Source organism: Phyllopteryx taeniolatus, chromosome 11 (assembly GCF_024500385.1).
Source record: "Phyllopteryx taeniolatus isolate TA_2022b chromosome 11, UOR_Ptae_1.2, whole genome shotgun sequence".
Classification (NCBI taxonomy): Eukaryota; Metazoa; Chordata; class Actinopteri; order Syngnathiformes; family Syngnathidae; genus Phyllopteryx; species Phyllopteryx taeniolatus.
The window spans coordinates 3,976,433-3,990,823 of NC_084512.1; positions in this window are offsets into that span (position 1 = coordinate 3,976,433).

Below are 14,391 nucleotides of genomic sequence, written 5' to 3' on the forward strand. Positions count from 1 at the left end.
CAAAAACAAAATGTATGTCACATTTATTCTTGAATGGTCATCTGTTTTGGTATGAAATTTTATGAATTGTAACTAATCTGATAGAATACTAGAAACTAAATCCATAATCCCATAATCACCCCATTGTACTACAACATCATAAATTTAGTGTATAGACATGAAACAGACCGCCACTTCAAATGATTGATGTGTTCACCAATACTTCTCAGTAGTGATGTGTTCATCTTTCTTTACACCAATACTTCCAGTAGCCCATTATGGTTATTGAAGAAACTCTGACCCTGATTACATCACATTTGATGCTCTGACAAGCCTCCTCTTCACATGTTGTCCTTACTTCTCCCAACAAACTATCAACAACAAATTTTCAATGAGTTCACTTTAACATTGCTGTGTGAAAGGTGACAGCAAGCAGATAAATAATGCCTCCCTTTTGAGAAAATTTGACACAGTGGACTGGTATTCGGGGTGACGCATCAGTGTTTTTTTTTTTCGGACAAGAGGGAGACTTTTGTACACGACAATACAGCAGTGAAAGTGCAGTGGAATGAACAATGTTCTGTTCAGCTTTCAAGGGTTCGGCTCTACAGATATGCAGCTCTTGCATGTTGAAACAATAGTCCCTATTTTCAAAACAGTTTTGTAAAAAAAATTTTTAGTTTAGTTTGTTAGTCATCCATATTCTACAGTATACCACTTATCCTATAGCATAGATTCCAAACTCAAAGCCCGGGGGCCAGATCTAGCCCGCCACATAGTTGTATGTGGTCCACGAAAATAAATCATGTGTGTCAGCTTCCATGATTCTTGCTAAAATCTGGACCAAAATTTCATATTTTCGTATGTAATAAATAATAACACTGAGGTATATCAAGGATTTTTTTTTGTCACCAAAACCCTTTTTACAGTAACTTGAACAATAGCTTTACAAACTTATCCTTGACTTTTGATTTCAAAACTAGTTATCCATCAATTTGTTGTGTATATGTATCAATATGACGAGGCGATTGAACAATTACAGTCGAACCCCGATAAGACAGACCCCGATATAACGGATATCAGATAAAACGGGCCATCAAGACTGAACAATGTGTCCAAAAAATTGTCTCCATTTGTCACTTAAACATCCGTTGGCAAAGTATGTTAGTTTGACATTGGCAACATTACTGTTAGTTAATTACTGTATGTTTATCATAAACACCCCTAACACTTCACTTTGACTACACTATTAAACTTATTGCATGATTTCAAACCAGGCGGCACGGTGACCGACTGTTTAGCACATCTGCCTCACAGTTCTGAGGACTGGGGTTCAAATCCCGGCCCCATCTGTGTGGAGTTTGCATGTTCTCCCCGTGCCTGGGTGGGTTTTCTCCGGGTACTCCGGCTTCATCCCACATCCCAAAAACATGCTTGGTAGGTTGATTGAAGACTCTAAATTGCCCGTAGGTGTGAATGTGAGTGCGAATGGTTGTTTGTTTATATGCGCCCTGTGATTGCCTGGGATAGGCTCCAGCATGCCTGCAAACCTAGTGAGGATAAGCGGTATAGAAAATGGATGGATGGATGGATGGATTTCGAACCAACGGACTTACACTGAGAACATGATAGATCATGAATTATATTTTACTATGCATCATTAAACAAACATCTTTGGATTTCATTTCATTAACTCCATCCCCTTTGACTGATTTGGCTGTTTGTCCTATTTTTTAGAGTCCCTGAGGGGAAACTGTAGATTGACATCTCCTCCTCTGCTGGACTTCAGGCTTTACATAAACAGCTTGTGCTCTTGACTGCAGTCATGTCTTGTTTCTTTATGAGAACATTGCAGGGAAAGACACATTTTTTCTATAATCATCCCCTGAATTTCCCTCACATGCACACTTACAGATTAATGCCTTGATTCCTCAGTTGCTTTGTTAAAAAAAAAAGAAACGCTACAAGATCAGTCTTGTAAAAATTTTGAATACTGTTATTGATCCTCTAATCTCTGCCCGCTCACCTCATTGTTAAAAACTGATTGATCATTTATGTTGTGAATTAACAACAGAGCCCCATCTAGGGTAGGGCGTAATAGCCACTGAGAGCTGACTCATTTTAGTTTTTACCAGTACACTAAGTGGGTGCTTGAGCGTCACAACCAATTAAAATCCAAGAATTGGATTACCAATAATTTTAGGTGGCACAATCAGAAGCTTCGAGATTTTTTCTCCGGTAATTGAAGTCACTCTAGTTCTATCGCAAAAAAAGATAAAACAGAATAACAAAATATACATTAAAGACATAAACAGAAACAACTGCGGTAAGGCTGATCAATAGCAATAGTGAAAATGATGCAGAGCTATTACAATGAATATATTAAGAAGTTATTGGCAAGGGGAAGGAAGTTTTTGGAATGTTTGGTTTTGGTGTGCGATGGAGCTTACTAAAGGGAAGGACTTGGTGGTGTCTGGGTTGGAATAAGTCTTAAGGAATAAGGAATTTTGCCTACACTTTTCTTTATACTTGCATGGGTAGGGTGGCACCGATGATGCTTGTGGCAGTCCTCACTGTCCCTTAGTCTAGTATTGTCCTTCTTTGTATCACCACCAAACCAGACTGTGATGGATGAACACAGAACTGTTCCAAGACTGCTGTATGGAACTGCCTCAACCGCTCCTGTGGAAGGCTGTGTTTCCTCAGCCTCCACGCGAAGTACTGTACACGCTCTGCTGGGCGTTTTTTGAGGATCGAGTTGATTTTGGCCCTCCACTTCAGGTCCTCAGCGATTGTCATTACCAGTAATGTGAAGGTCTCGATGCTAGACACAGGACATTGTGAGGGGCAACTGTGGCGAAGGATGTTTCCTAATCTTCCACACTCATCTCCATACTCTTGAGGGTGTTTCCCCTCCAGGTTGTGCTGGCTGCACAAGAGCACCAGCCACTCCACTTCCTGTCATTATGCAGACAGTGCAGTGAATATGCAGTAGTTGATGACTGTGGTGTCATCCGCAAACTTCTGGAGTCTGACAGAGAAGAACAGTGGAGGGAGGACATAACCTTGCGGGGCCCCGGTGCTGATGGTGCAGGGAGGAATGTGAGGGCGACCTGCTGTGTCCTGCCTGTCAGGAAGCTGTAAATCCACAGGGATATGGCAGAAGAAATGCTGAGCTGGAGGAGCTTGGAGAAGGGGAGTTCAGGGATGATCATTCTGAACATAGAGCTGAAGTCCATGGGAAGTCAGCCATGCCTGGTTTTTATCAATTCATTTTCACTAATTATTATAACTTTTGTGTCAGTTTCAAAAAAATTTCATTGACCATGGTGGTTTTTACTTCTTTGACAGAAGGATACCAAAAATTTTGGGTGTTTTTTTTTTTTTTTTTTCAATTTTAAAGCCTTTGTAACCAAAGTTTAAGAACCTGTAGTGGTACATAGGTTTTTGGTGCCAATTGCATTTGTCCTTAACGTAACAACAGTCATTTTGTCACTGTCATAATGACAGCACAATGTATTAGATCATGACATGGGGGCCCTTACTCTTTAGCTACCTGACCATGAAGTCAGAGTTATCATATTTGACAGAATACAGCTGACCAGTATATAGCACACATTGTTACAAGCTGAAATAAATTTTATTCTGTGAGCCTTACATTAGGCTTCTACAACAAAAACACATAGATTAGTATATGAACAACGAGTTTTTATGATGTTGCTATACACCACCAGAATAATGTTCACATCAGGAGAATTAAACTGAAATGTTGATTTTCAGTCTCTTTCAAATGGGATTATTTTAATTTACCTTCCAATTCCAAATAAGTGTACATTTTACCATAACATACTCCACAGATGTGGCAGACATGATGCACATGCGCAGAGGTTTTATGTAACTCTCATGATTATTGTCATTTTATTTAATGAAACCCTGACTATGGGTTGTATGACAAACCGTGTTCTTCCGGTCATGTTTGCTGTATTGCCAAGGTACCCGGCTGCTTCCCAATTTTGGAAATTGCTTGTACAAAATCCTAAATTCCTGTCAGAACAAGCTGAAATGTGACAAACCACATAATTTATATCTGTTATATCACCCTCTCCTCTTCATATTCCATGTCATATTCCATATCACTGTAGGTAGACACCCATTACTCTTCTGATTTATTGCATTAGATGAAGTTAAGATAGGGTGGAGGTGGTTGTCAACGATAAGGTGATCAAATATTTATTTTTACTTTTTGAGATGCAAATATATTCTGAATAAATTAACCCAGTCGAATCCCAGAGAATCTGGTAGAATTTATTATTAGCAAGCTTAATGATGGTAAGCATGAATGCATAACTTCTTTAATAAATTGGATAAACGAAAACATTTGTTTAGATTTTCAATTTTTTTTTTAGATGAAGCACTGACATTTGAATCCCACTAGATTTTTACATTTCTTTCTCCACTGCAAGATGCAGTACTATTTCTGATGGATGGTTCATGTCTGACGAAAGATTATTTGGAAAGGTGTTACATTTCAAGACCCACATATTGTTGCATTAATATTATTCTCGAAACATAGTTCAACTGCAAATGGTTTAACAGTTACAGGAATTGGTTCTGTCCTACTTTGAGATGACATTTTATATTTGGGGGTAGAGTTTTCTGTTTCCAAACAAACTTATTTTTACAACAAAGAAAGCCCAAACTTTTTCAATCAAAGCAGTTCAAGTTCCATTTTGGCTGCAATAAATATGTGTTTATTAGTATTACTGGAGATTTATAAAGGCGGGAACAGAAAACTCGAGCAAGGCGGATGTGAGTCAAAGGTGAGAAGTGAATCAGCTTGTGGGAACAAAAGTATTCCACTCTTGAGAGGAGATTGGAGCTCAACTCATTCTGCAGAGTGTGAAATAGGGAACACGCTCAGAGGAGAGGTGAGAAAAAGGGAAGGAAGAAGAGGAGCTGATATGAAAAAGTGTAATAGAAAATAATTACCAAGTTTCAGCTTGGAGACCAAAAAAAGACATGAAAATGAGCCTTCAATAATTCATAACACATTCATAATACATTTACTGGAAAATGACTCCAGATATCAGTCAGACACAAAGTAGAAAATTACTATCTGGTTAAAATGTTAACAAAACAATGCAGCAGTTTAAACAAGTGTGGCTTGGGCTCAGTATTAAAGTGCTTCATTTGAGGCATGAAGGTAACAGGTTTGGGGACTAATGCACTTCGGTTAAATGAGTATGTTTGGACTAGTTTCTGCAGCAATATGCTATATAGGTAACGTACCTTTTGTTTGCATCAATAATGATGAAAAGGGCGACACGGTAGACGACTTGTTAGCAAAATGCCTCACAGTTCTGAGGACTGGGGTTCAAATCCTGGCCTCGCCTGTGTGGAGTTTGTATCTTCTCCCCGTGCCTGCGGGGGTTTTCTCCGGCTACTCCGGTTTCCTCCCACATCCCCAAAACATGCGTGGTAGGTTGATTGAAGACTGTAAAAATGGCCCGTAGGTGTGAATGTGAGTGCGAATGGTTGTTTGTTTAGATGTGCCCTGTGATTGGCAGGCGACCAGTTCAGCATGTACCCCGCCTCTCGCCCGAAGATAGCTCCAGGACGCCCGCGACCCTTGTGAGGATAATCGGTACAGAAAATGGACGGATGGATAATGATGAAAAGAAAATCTTTTTGAAGAGGTAAGTTTATCGAAAAATGGATATAGAACCTTTAACTGTTTTGTTCTAAAATGTATTAAACCAATTTACTGAGCAATGTACTTTATTTACTCTGACTAAATAATATACGGCGGCACAGTGGCCGACTGGTTAGAGCGTCAGCCTCACAGTTCTGAGGTGCGGGGTTCAATCCCCGTCCCTGCCTGTGTGGAGTTTGCATGTTCTCCCCGTGCCTGCGTGGGTTTTCTCCGGGCACTCCGGTTTCCTCCCACATCCCAAAAAAACATGCATTAATTGGAGACTCTAAATTGCCCGTAGGCATGACTGTGAGTGCGAATGGTTGTTTGTTTCTATGTGCCCTGCGATTGGCTGGCAACCAGTTCAGGGTGTACCCCGCCTCCTGCCCGATGACAGCTGGGATAGGCTCCAGCACGCCCGCGACCCTAGTGAGGAGAAGCGGCTCAGATAATGGATGGATGGATAAATATACTGTACTGTATATATCATTTACCATGGGTAGCTGCGTTCAAGTGGTTTATCATTGCCACCTGCAAATGATAGCGTGCTAACGTGTGTGTGTCACCGTTAGTATTGATTAGTGAAAAAATATGAAATTGACAATATTTGGACAGCTCTGTTCACGAAAATTTAGGTTATATACTATGTAATATTTTCGGAGAAAAATTACCTCTATTTATGTATTATTTTCGATTTGCGAACTGTCTTGGCATGGACGAAAGGAAGTATCTATATTGTGCTTCCACTAACGCTGCGAGATGATCATTGACTCTGTGCATAACGCTTGGATGTAAGGTCAAAACTAGCTGTCTGGTCTGCTGCATAAGGCGGAAAAGTGTTCTAGGCAGAAGTTCTGCCTCAACATCAGAATCAGAATCATCTTTATTTTGCCAAGTATGTCCAAAAAACACCGCAAGGAACTTGTCTCCGGTAGTTGGAGCCGCTCTAGTACCACAACAGACAGTCAATTGACACTCGTGCACTCACCGTATTTTACAAAATACATTCAAAATATAATTTTTTTTTTTTCTCTCTCAATTTAATGTCAAAGCAAACACAGCAGCAGTACCACACAAAAGTGTAATATAACAATATACAGTAATATATATGATGTAAGACCAATACCTACAGTCAATACTTCAGAGCTGCGTTTTACACTTAACATTAAAATATTGATAACTTTCATTTATGACGACACATAGTATTCAAATGGAAATGAATTCACTACATTATTCGTGAGCCTAAAAAAATTGTGTAGTTAATATTTGAGGGTGGAATAAAAGCATTCTAAAATCAATTCTAAAATGTGCGCTCTCAAGTTCAGTATGTTTGGCTGGCGCGGCTGATGCTAGTCAAGTTCAGTCCACAACCCCTCCTCTAGCACACTTGGTTCTCATGCTTACAATACACAAAGCAAAGTACCACAGCAGAGACAGTGAATTAGCGCCTACGTTAACCTCCACTTGTATTACCATCATAAGTAACAGAGACATTGTTTGATATGACAAGCAATTCATTAAAAAGATTTCCTGGCTCAGGGAGTAGGGTGGCCAACTAGCAATTAGAAGACTGCTGATCCAATTCACGCAAGCACACTGTAATTCACCCCGTTATTCTGATCCATAAATTTGACTAACTAGGAAAATGAAATGGCTCGTGATTTGCTGCACACTAACCTATGTCATGTGTTTCCCTCAAGGTTATCAGAACGGGAGAGTACATGGTTGCCCTTGTGCCTTTTCAATCCCATTGGAGTCTGGAGCTGCATCAGCAATCTTTTCTATCACAGTCGGGTTCATTGATAAGATAGCTATGAAAGCAGGGTTCTTTACTTTCTATGTATTTATTATGTGGCTGATGTGTTGATGACTTTATCTAGGTGAGGAAGAAAGACACATACTGTATACGGTGCTATTTTTGGAGCAATATTATTTACAAATGTGGGTGATGTGAGTTGCTATAAACACAATTATAAATTTTGTGCTTTAATGATTTGAGAGCCTCTTCCCAACCTCCAAAAACAGCACAATCACACTCACTAATCTAATTATTGATTTTGCGCAGGCATTGTGTTCACAATGGGGGTTATGGGAGTTCTTAAAGAAATCTAAAAGACAAAACAGAAGTCAAAGAAACCGTTATTTCATTTTTGTGTTTTGTTTAGGCAAGCCAAAACAAGGTTTTTTTGTAGACCATGGTTTGCACACAAGGCAATTAAAAAATGCTTTATAGGGACATAAAACTAAATAAAAAAATCTAGTAAAATCATTCCATTAAATAATAAAAATAATGATTACCTAATCATTCAATGAGTTAACGGAGACACGTATCTGTTTTATATTTGTTCTTGTTTTAGATTTGTTATATATATCCCTGTTCTTCTCAGATTATAACAATCTCAAACAGCCTCAGAGTAGTGAGGGGAAGTGAATTATTGTGTATAATACATAAATTGTGCTGTTTTGAATTCAACCAAGTCATAGAATTTGAGTGTATATAAGTTGATAACTAATCAATTGGGCGGCACGGGAGGTTTAACTTTGCACACGGACGCTAAATGAATTACCAGCCAGTCCCAAGTAGATCATCAAAGCTGAGACACAGACTTCTGGTTTCTCACCTGGACACTAAATTAATTAACTCCCACCCCCAGCCAGCGTGAAGAGTCTCACCAACAATTTTCCCGCTGTTTTCAGTGACATTTGTTCCTTCTGTCTGGGTCAATCGATGGATGTTGGATTTATCTTACCCAACATTATAAAAAATAGACACAAAAGGAATGAAGACGCTGGTTTCTTTTTCTCATGAGGAGGGGGGATGGGAGATTGTTCAGATTACAGCCTCTCAACACGCTCTAAACAATCTCTCCCGTCGCTCCTGCATCTATTTAAAAATAGGGAGGTTTTTAAGTTTACAAGACATAACGTACTAAGCTACAAGACACAACACACTAAGGGTAGGGTTTCAAGGTGAAAACATGGGACCAACACCTGCCACGTCCCGGCCACGTCCTTCTCTCTGATGATTCCTGCTGAGTCATCTTCTTGAAGGCGAGACATCTCCCTTTCTCAAAATCGTCCATAATACTAATGCAAGCTAAGCAAATAAATGATAACTTCTACAATATATTTAACATTTCCCTCCTGTTTATCATGTATTTGCACAAATTCTCATATCATTTTACAGTCACTTCATTTCAATTTTTTAACTGTAGAATCATTTTTATGAAACAAATCCATTTACACTCAGAGTAAACTTGTCATACATGAATGTTGTAGTTTAAACATCGTAATCATCTGGATCAGGAAACAAATCAGGTAAAAAAACATCATCATCATCATCATCGTCATCATTTTCAACCTCCAATAAAGGATACATCTGCTCCATACGGTTCCATGTGGGGGTAATTGCTGTGGTAATTAATCTACTGATTAAAGCCCGAATGCATGGGGCACAATAACATCCACACAATGTCAGAATGGCTGCAAAAACAGCAATTGATATCAATATTGGTGAAATTAGGGTTTTGTATTTACCAAAAACGTACATCCAGCTGTCCCACAAGGAGTGTTGATTGAGGGTCCGTAGACCATCGATGGCTCTGGTCAAGCTGCCATCTGAAGCAGTATTGTTTGTTCTCCAAACATACCGCAAACACCTCCGTCTCTTGCGAGGAGCATGTCGACAGCTATGCGGTTTTGGAACGTCCTTGAGCTGCTCATGCACAGCTTCCAACCCACTCTGAGTCCAATTTCCTAATCTCTGTACATTGAAGTGGATATAGTTTATCCCATCAACATTTTTATTAATCGTACACCAACAGCATATGAAGTATTCAAATTCTCCTGCAACTTGGTCAGCTAATTTGTATTGGTTAGGAACCCCACGAGGAACACCTATGGCGTCGATGTATGTTTTATGTTGGATAATTTTGCCTCTGCCAGGATAAACCTCATTTTTGTCTATGTTCTAGATTGGACAAAAACATTGGTGCCCTTTCCATTAAATCTTGAACAGGCATAGGGTATACTGATACATGCAATATCAAAGTGATAATAGCGCACAATCCAGATATATCTTTAGGTAATCTATCAAACAGTCTATCATCTCCGCACCACCACCAGATGTCGCTCCGTGATACTGGCATAAACTGTGGTCCGACTTTTAAGGTTACTTTAGACTGTGTGTCGTTCAGTGGTCCTAATTTTTTGCCTTTACTAATCATGTTTATACAAGTAAAATTATTCAGTGCTACTAAAATAGAAAACATTGGTTTGTGTTTATCTGCTTTTGTTACGGGATATATAGGATCCCATGATTTACACCTCTCAGTTGGTACAGTAGCGTTCATTAATGGAATAATACAATCTTGTGATAATTGTGCCGGAACTATGCGCAACAAAGGCCTGGGACCCATGCAAACCACACAATCTTTTCTTGTTACATTTGCTGCTTGTTCCACCAATAGTAACCAATTGTTATTTTGTCCTGAAACTCCTGTGACAACAAGGAACCAATCATCAGTAGTTATGTTGTTAACCATTAAAATTTGTCCACCTTTCTTTGAAGTTTTCAATGGCATTTCTGGTTTAACACGGTTCCCATAACACAATGCTACTTGGAAGTGGGGATATTTTCCGCCAGAATATGCCCACAAGCTCATCATCAAACATACTGGGTGACTTGATTTGTATTTCAATATTAAACTATGGGGCGTTTTGCTTATGTTAAACTTCTTTCTATGTTCTTTTGCTGTTTTTTTTTTTGACCAACTGGACCAATCATAACCTGTTACACCAATGAGGTGTTCCCATCCAAAGCCTATAGTTGCATACCAGTCATATTCAAATCCCCAATTCTGCCCATTCTCTTGAGCATCATTGGTGAGAGCCGCATATGGAATTATGATTAAAGCAGCTTGATTTTGGGGGGCACAAAATATTAAACCGTTTTGCCGCGTTTGGAGGCCATGCCCACATTTCTGATCATCAGCTGTACTCCTTTTGATACGAGTTATTGATTCAAAATTTTTCATTATTGGGTTCATCATATTGGTCCAGTTGGTAGGTGATTTTCTATCTAAAAAATTGGTTGTATCATTTAGGGTGGGACGTCCCATGTACCACATAAACAAAACCAACACCATTGTAGCCAAAGTTGCTACGTAACAACCTATCAAATCTCATAACCAACGTGGGTGTGCCTTTCTGCTGAGTTTTTCACTAAAAGGGTTGGTGTCTTTTTTCTTCACTGACCAGCAAGCGTTTTCAGAATCTACACATCTGCTCCCGCTCCGTTATCAGACTTTTGCTCACCTTCCCTATTTGAGTACTCAGCTGAAATGACTCTTTTACAGTGTGTTAAATGAACCCACGTGTTTCTTTCTGCTATTTTTTTTAGGGCTGTAAAGTGTCAATCTATCTGTGCCACCATCCCTCCGGTTGAGACATGTGACACAGCATGGCTCATTATAGCAGCCCATTTGAATAGTTTTTTTTCTTTTTCTTTTTTTTTCTTTTCTTTTCTGTGCTAATGTAAATTTCATTTTATAGTTTTGCACTTTGTTTTTCCCAATAATTGCGTTCTTGTTGTGGAATACACATATTGGCTATCAGTATAGATTGTACCATCTTTATTTATCATTAGTTTGCATGCCTCGGTTAATGCTACTAATTCAGCAGCTTGTTCAGCCAATTCCTGACAATCATGCTGCGTGCCTTCATCAAGTAAGGGTGTTAGTGTGGCTGGATTTAAGGTTGTGCATCGCTCAACAGTCAAATGTGGTTGTGACAGCAAGATGGCCATGCAAGATAAATGTCTTGCAGGTGATAAAAACGCCATATTCGTTTGCAATAGGAGAGCAGACACTGTATGTGGGACCTTAAGAGTTAATGGATGAAATAACACAATTGTGGAACTGCTCTCTACTGCCATCGAAGCTGCCACAACTGCTCTGACACAATGCGGTAATGCACACGTCACGCTGTCCAATTTAGTCAAAAAAGAAGCCCTTGGTCTTAGCTTATCACCGTATTGTTGTGTAAGTACGGAGGCCATGTAATAGCGTTTACAATCTACCATTTGAATGAATGTTTTATCATTAAATTTGGAAGGCCCAGCGCAGTAGTCGACGCCAAATGTTGTTTAATGTCACAGAATGCCTTTTCTGCCTCTGTACTCCATTAAACAGGTGATGTCATTTTAAGTTTGTCTTCATACATTAATTTTGACAATGGTGCAACAATTTCTGCATAGTTTGGAATCCATGCTCTACAATAATTTGTCAGACCTAAAAATTATTTTTATATGTTTCTTCGTCTGTGGTTTAGGATTTTTTAAGACTATAGCTTTCCTGTCTTCTAATATAGTCCTTCCTCCTACACTTAAATTATGGCCGAGATATTTGACTTGCCTTTTACATCATTGCAATTTATTTTTGTTAACTTTATGTCCCTCTTTTGTTAGATGATGCAGTAAGGCCAATGAATCTTTGCATGTCTCTCCATCTGGAGATGCCAGAAGACATGCGTGTTGTCATAACTTGTGAATAAATGGTTGGACTTTCACAGTAACCTTGCGGTAATCTAGTAAATGTATATTTTTTGCCCTCAAATGTAAATGCAAACCAAAATGTACTGTTCTTTTCTATTGGTACAGAAAAGAATGCATTACTTATGTCCACTACTGTAAACACAGTAGCGTCTGGTCTTAATGAATTTAACAATGTGTGTGGATCTGGTACGCATGCTGCTCTCTGTATTACTGCAGTATTTACTGCCTGTAAGTCTCCAACCCACTGAAGGTGGGGCCTTTTTTACAGGGAAAAATGGGTGTGTTACATGGTGATTCTGGACACTCCACTATAACTCCTGCCTTAATTAGTGCTTCGATTACCGGTTTGATTCCTTCATGTGCATCTGGTTTTAATGGATATTGACGAATCCCTGGTCTATATTCTGTTTTGGGTCTAATTTGTACTGGTAAAGATTACAGATTACAGCCTCTCAACACGCTCTAAACAATCTCTCCCGTCGCTCCTGCATTTATTTGAAAATAAGGAGGTTTCTAAGTTTACAAGACATAACGTAGTAAGCTACAAGACACAACACACTAAGGGTAGGGTTTCAAGGTGAAAACATGGGACCAACACCTGCCACGTCCCGGCCACGTCCTTCTCTCTGATGATTCCTGCTGAGTCATCTTCTTGAAGGCGAGACATCTCCCTTTCTCAAAATCGTCCATAATACTAATGCAAGCTAAGCAAATAAATGATAACTTCTACAATATATTTAACAATGGAGCACTAGCGACACCCACAGGTAGTGGAAATCTACTGCAACCCCGGATTAACTAATCACAATCTTCACTGGATTTGAATGTTATATAATATTTTAAGAACTATGCATGAACGCCACCAGTGTTACCATCACAGTAGCGCCACTAGTGATTGTATTTCTGCAAATTTGAATGTCTGATGTCAAACCTGTTTGTCAACTGAACCGGATGAGATGTTTCACCCCACACAACACAAATAAGAATCAGAATCAGAATCATCTTTATTTGCCAAGTATGTCCAAAAAACACACAGGGAATTTGTCTCCGGTAGTTGGAGCCACTCTAGTACGACAACAGACAGTCAATTGACAGGGAACACTTATGAGACATAAAGACATTGACAAAAAAAAAAAAAACAGTCACTGAGCAGTAAAGGGTTGCTAGTTATCTGGTAATGGCGGTACATTATTTTTTTGACAATTGTGCAAAAAGATGCAGAGTCCTCAAGCACTTAGAGCAGTTCGAATGATTAATATTACAATAGTCCGGTGCAATGACCATTGTGCAAAGGGCGCCGAGACTTCAAGGAGTGTGTGCGGTTTAAAGTGACGAGTAGTGCGATAATCTGGGACAATGTTGATTGTGCAAATGTTGCAGATAATCCTCAATCATTGTGCAAATGATGATGCAAATGCCACATTACAAATATTACAGTGTTCTCAACAACCACATACAATTGAAACATTCATTACAGGGATTAAAGAGGATGTGCGCGCAACGTAAATCCAATTTTTGGTCTACTAAAAGTACAGATTAGTGCACATTTGGGTTTAAACTAACAAGAACAGGAACCCCCAGCTATATGCCATCCCATGCTCATTCCCTACCTCACATCACAAGTCAGTCTCCTTTGACAATGTTCGTCTGTCCTTTGTTATGTTTTGTTTTCTGCATTGTTTCCCGGTAGATTCCCATGTTAGATCTCATTAAATTTTCTATAAAATTAATTAACTGTATCATTTCTGGTTATCTGGTTATCGAGAACTCTTATGTAATTCCTGTAGCAACCTTCAGATTACAAGACTGACAAAAGGTTTGTCGTCGCCTTCTGCTAAATTTTATACATGTAAAAATTGACGTGGTTCCCCTTTACGAGACAAAATAGCTTGATTTATAACATTGAAACTTAAAATTACGTTAAACCGGAAGTAACCCAGGCTTATTTCCTCCTAAATTAATTACGTTTTTATTTAACCCCATATACGCTACATGAGCCACAGAGAACAAAATGTTTGTCATGCAGCAGAGTGATTTAAAGAGTGATGAAAGAGAGAGCCCAAACTGTTTAATGATTTAAATTATTTTTAATTTTGTTATGTACAATATTATAATGGCACGGTGGCCGACTGGTTAGAGCGTCAGCCTCACAGTTCTGAGGACCCGG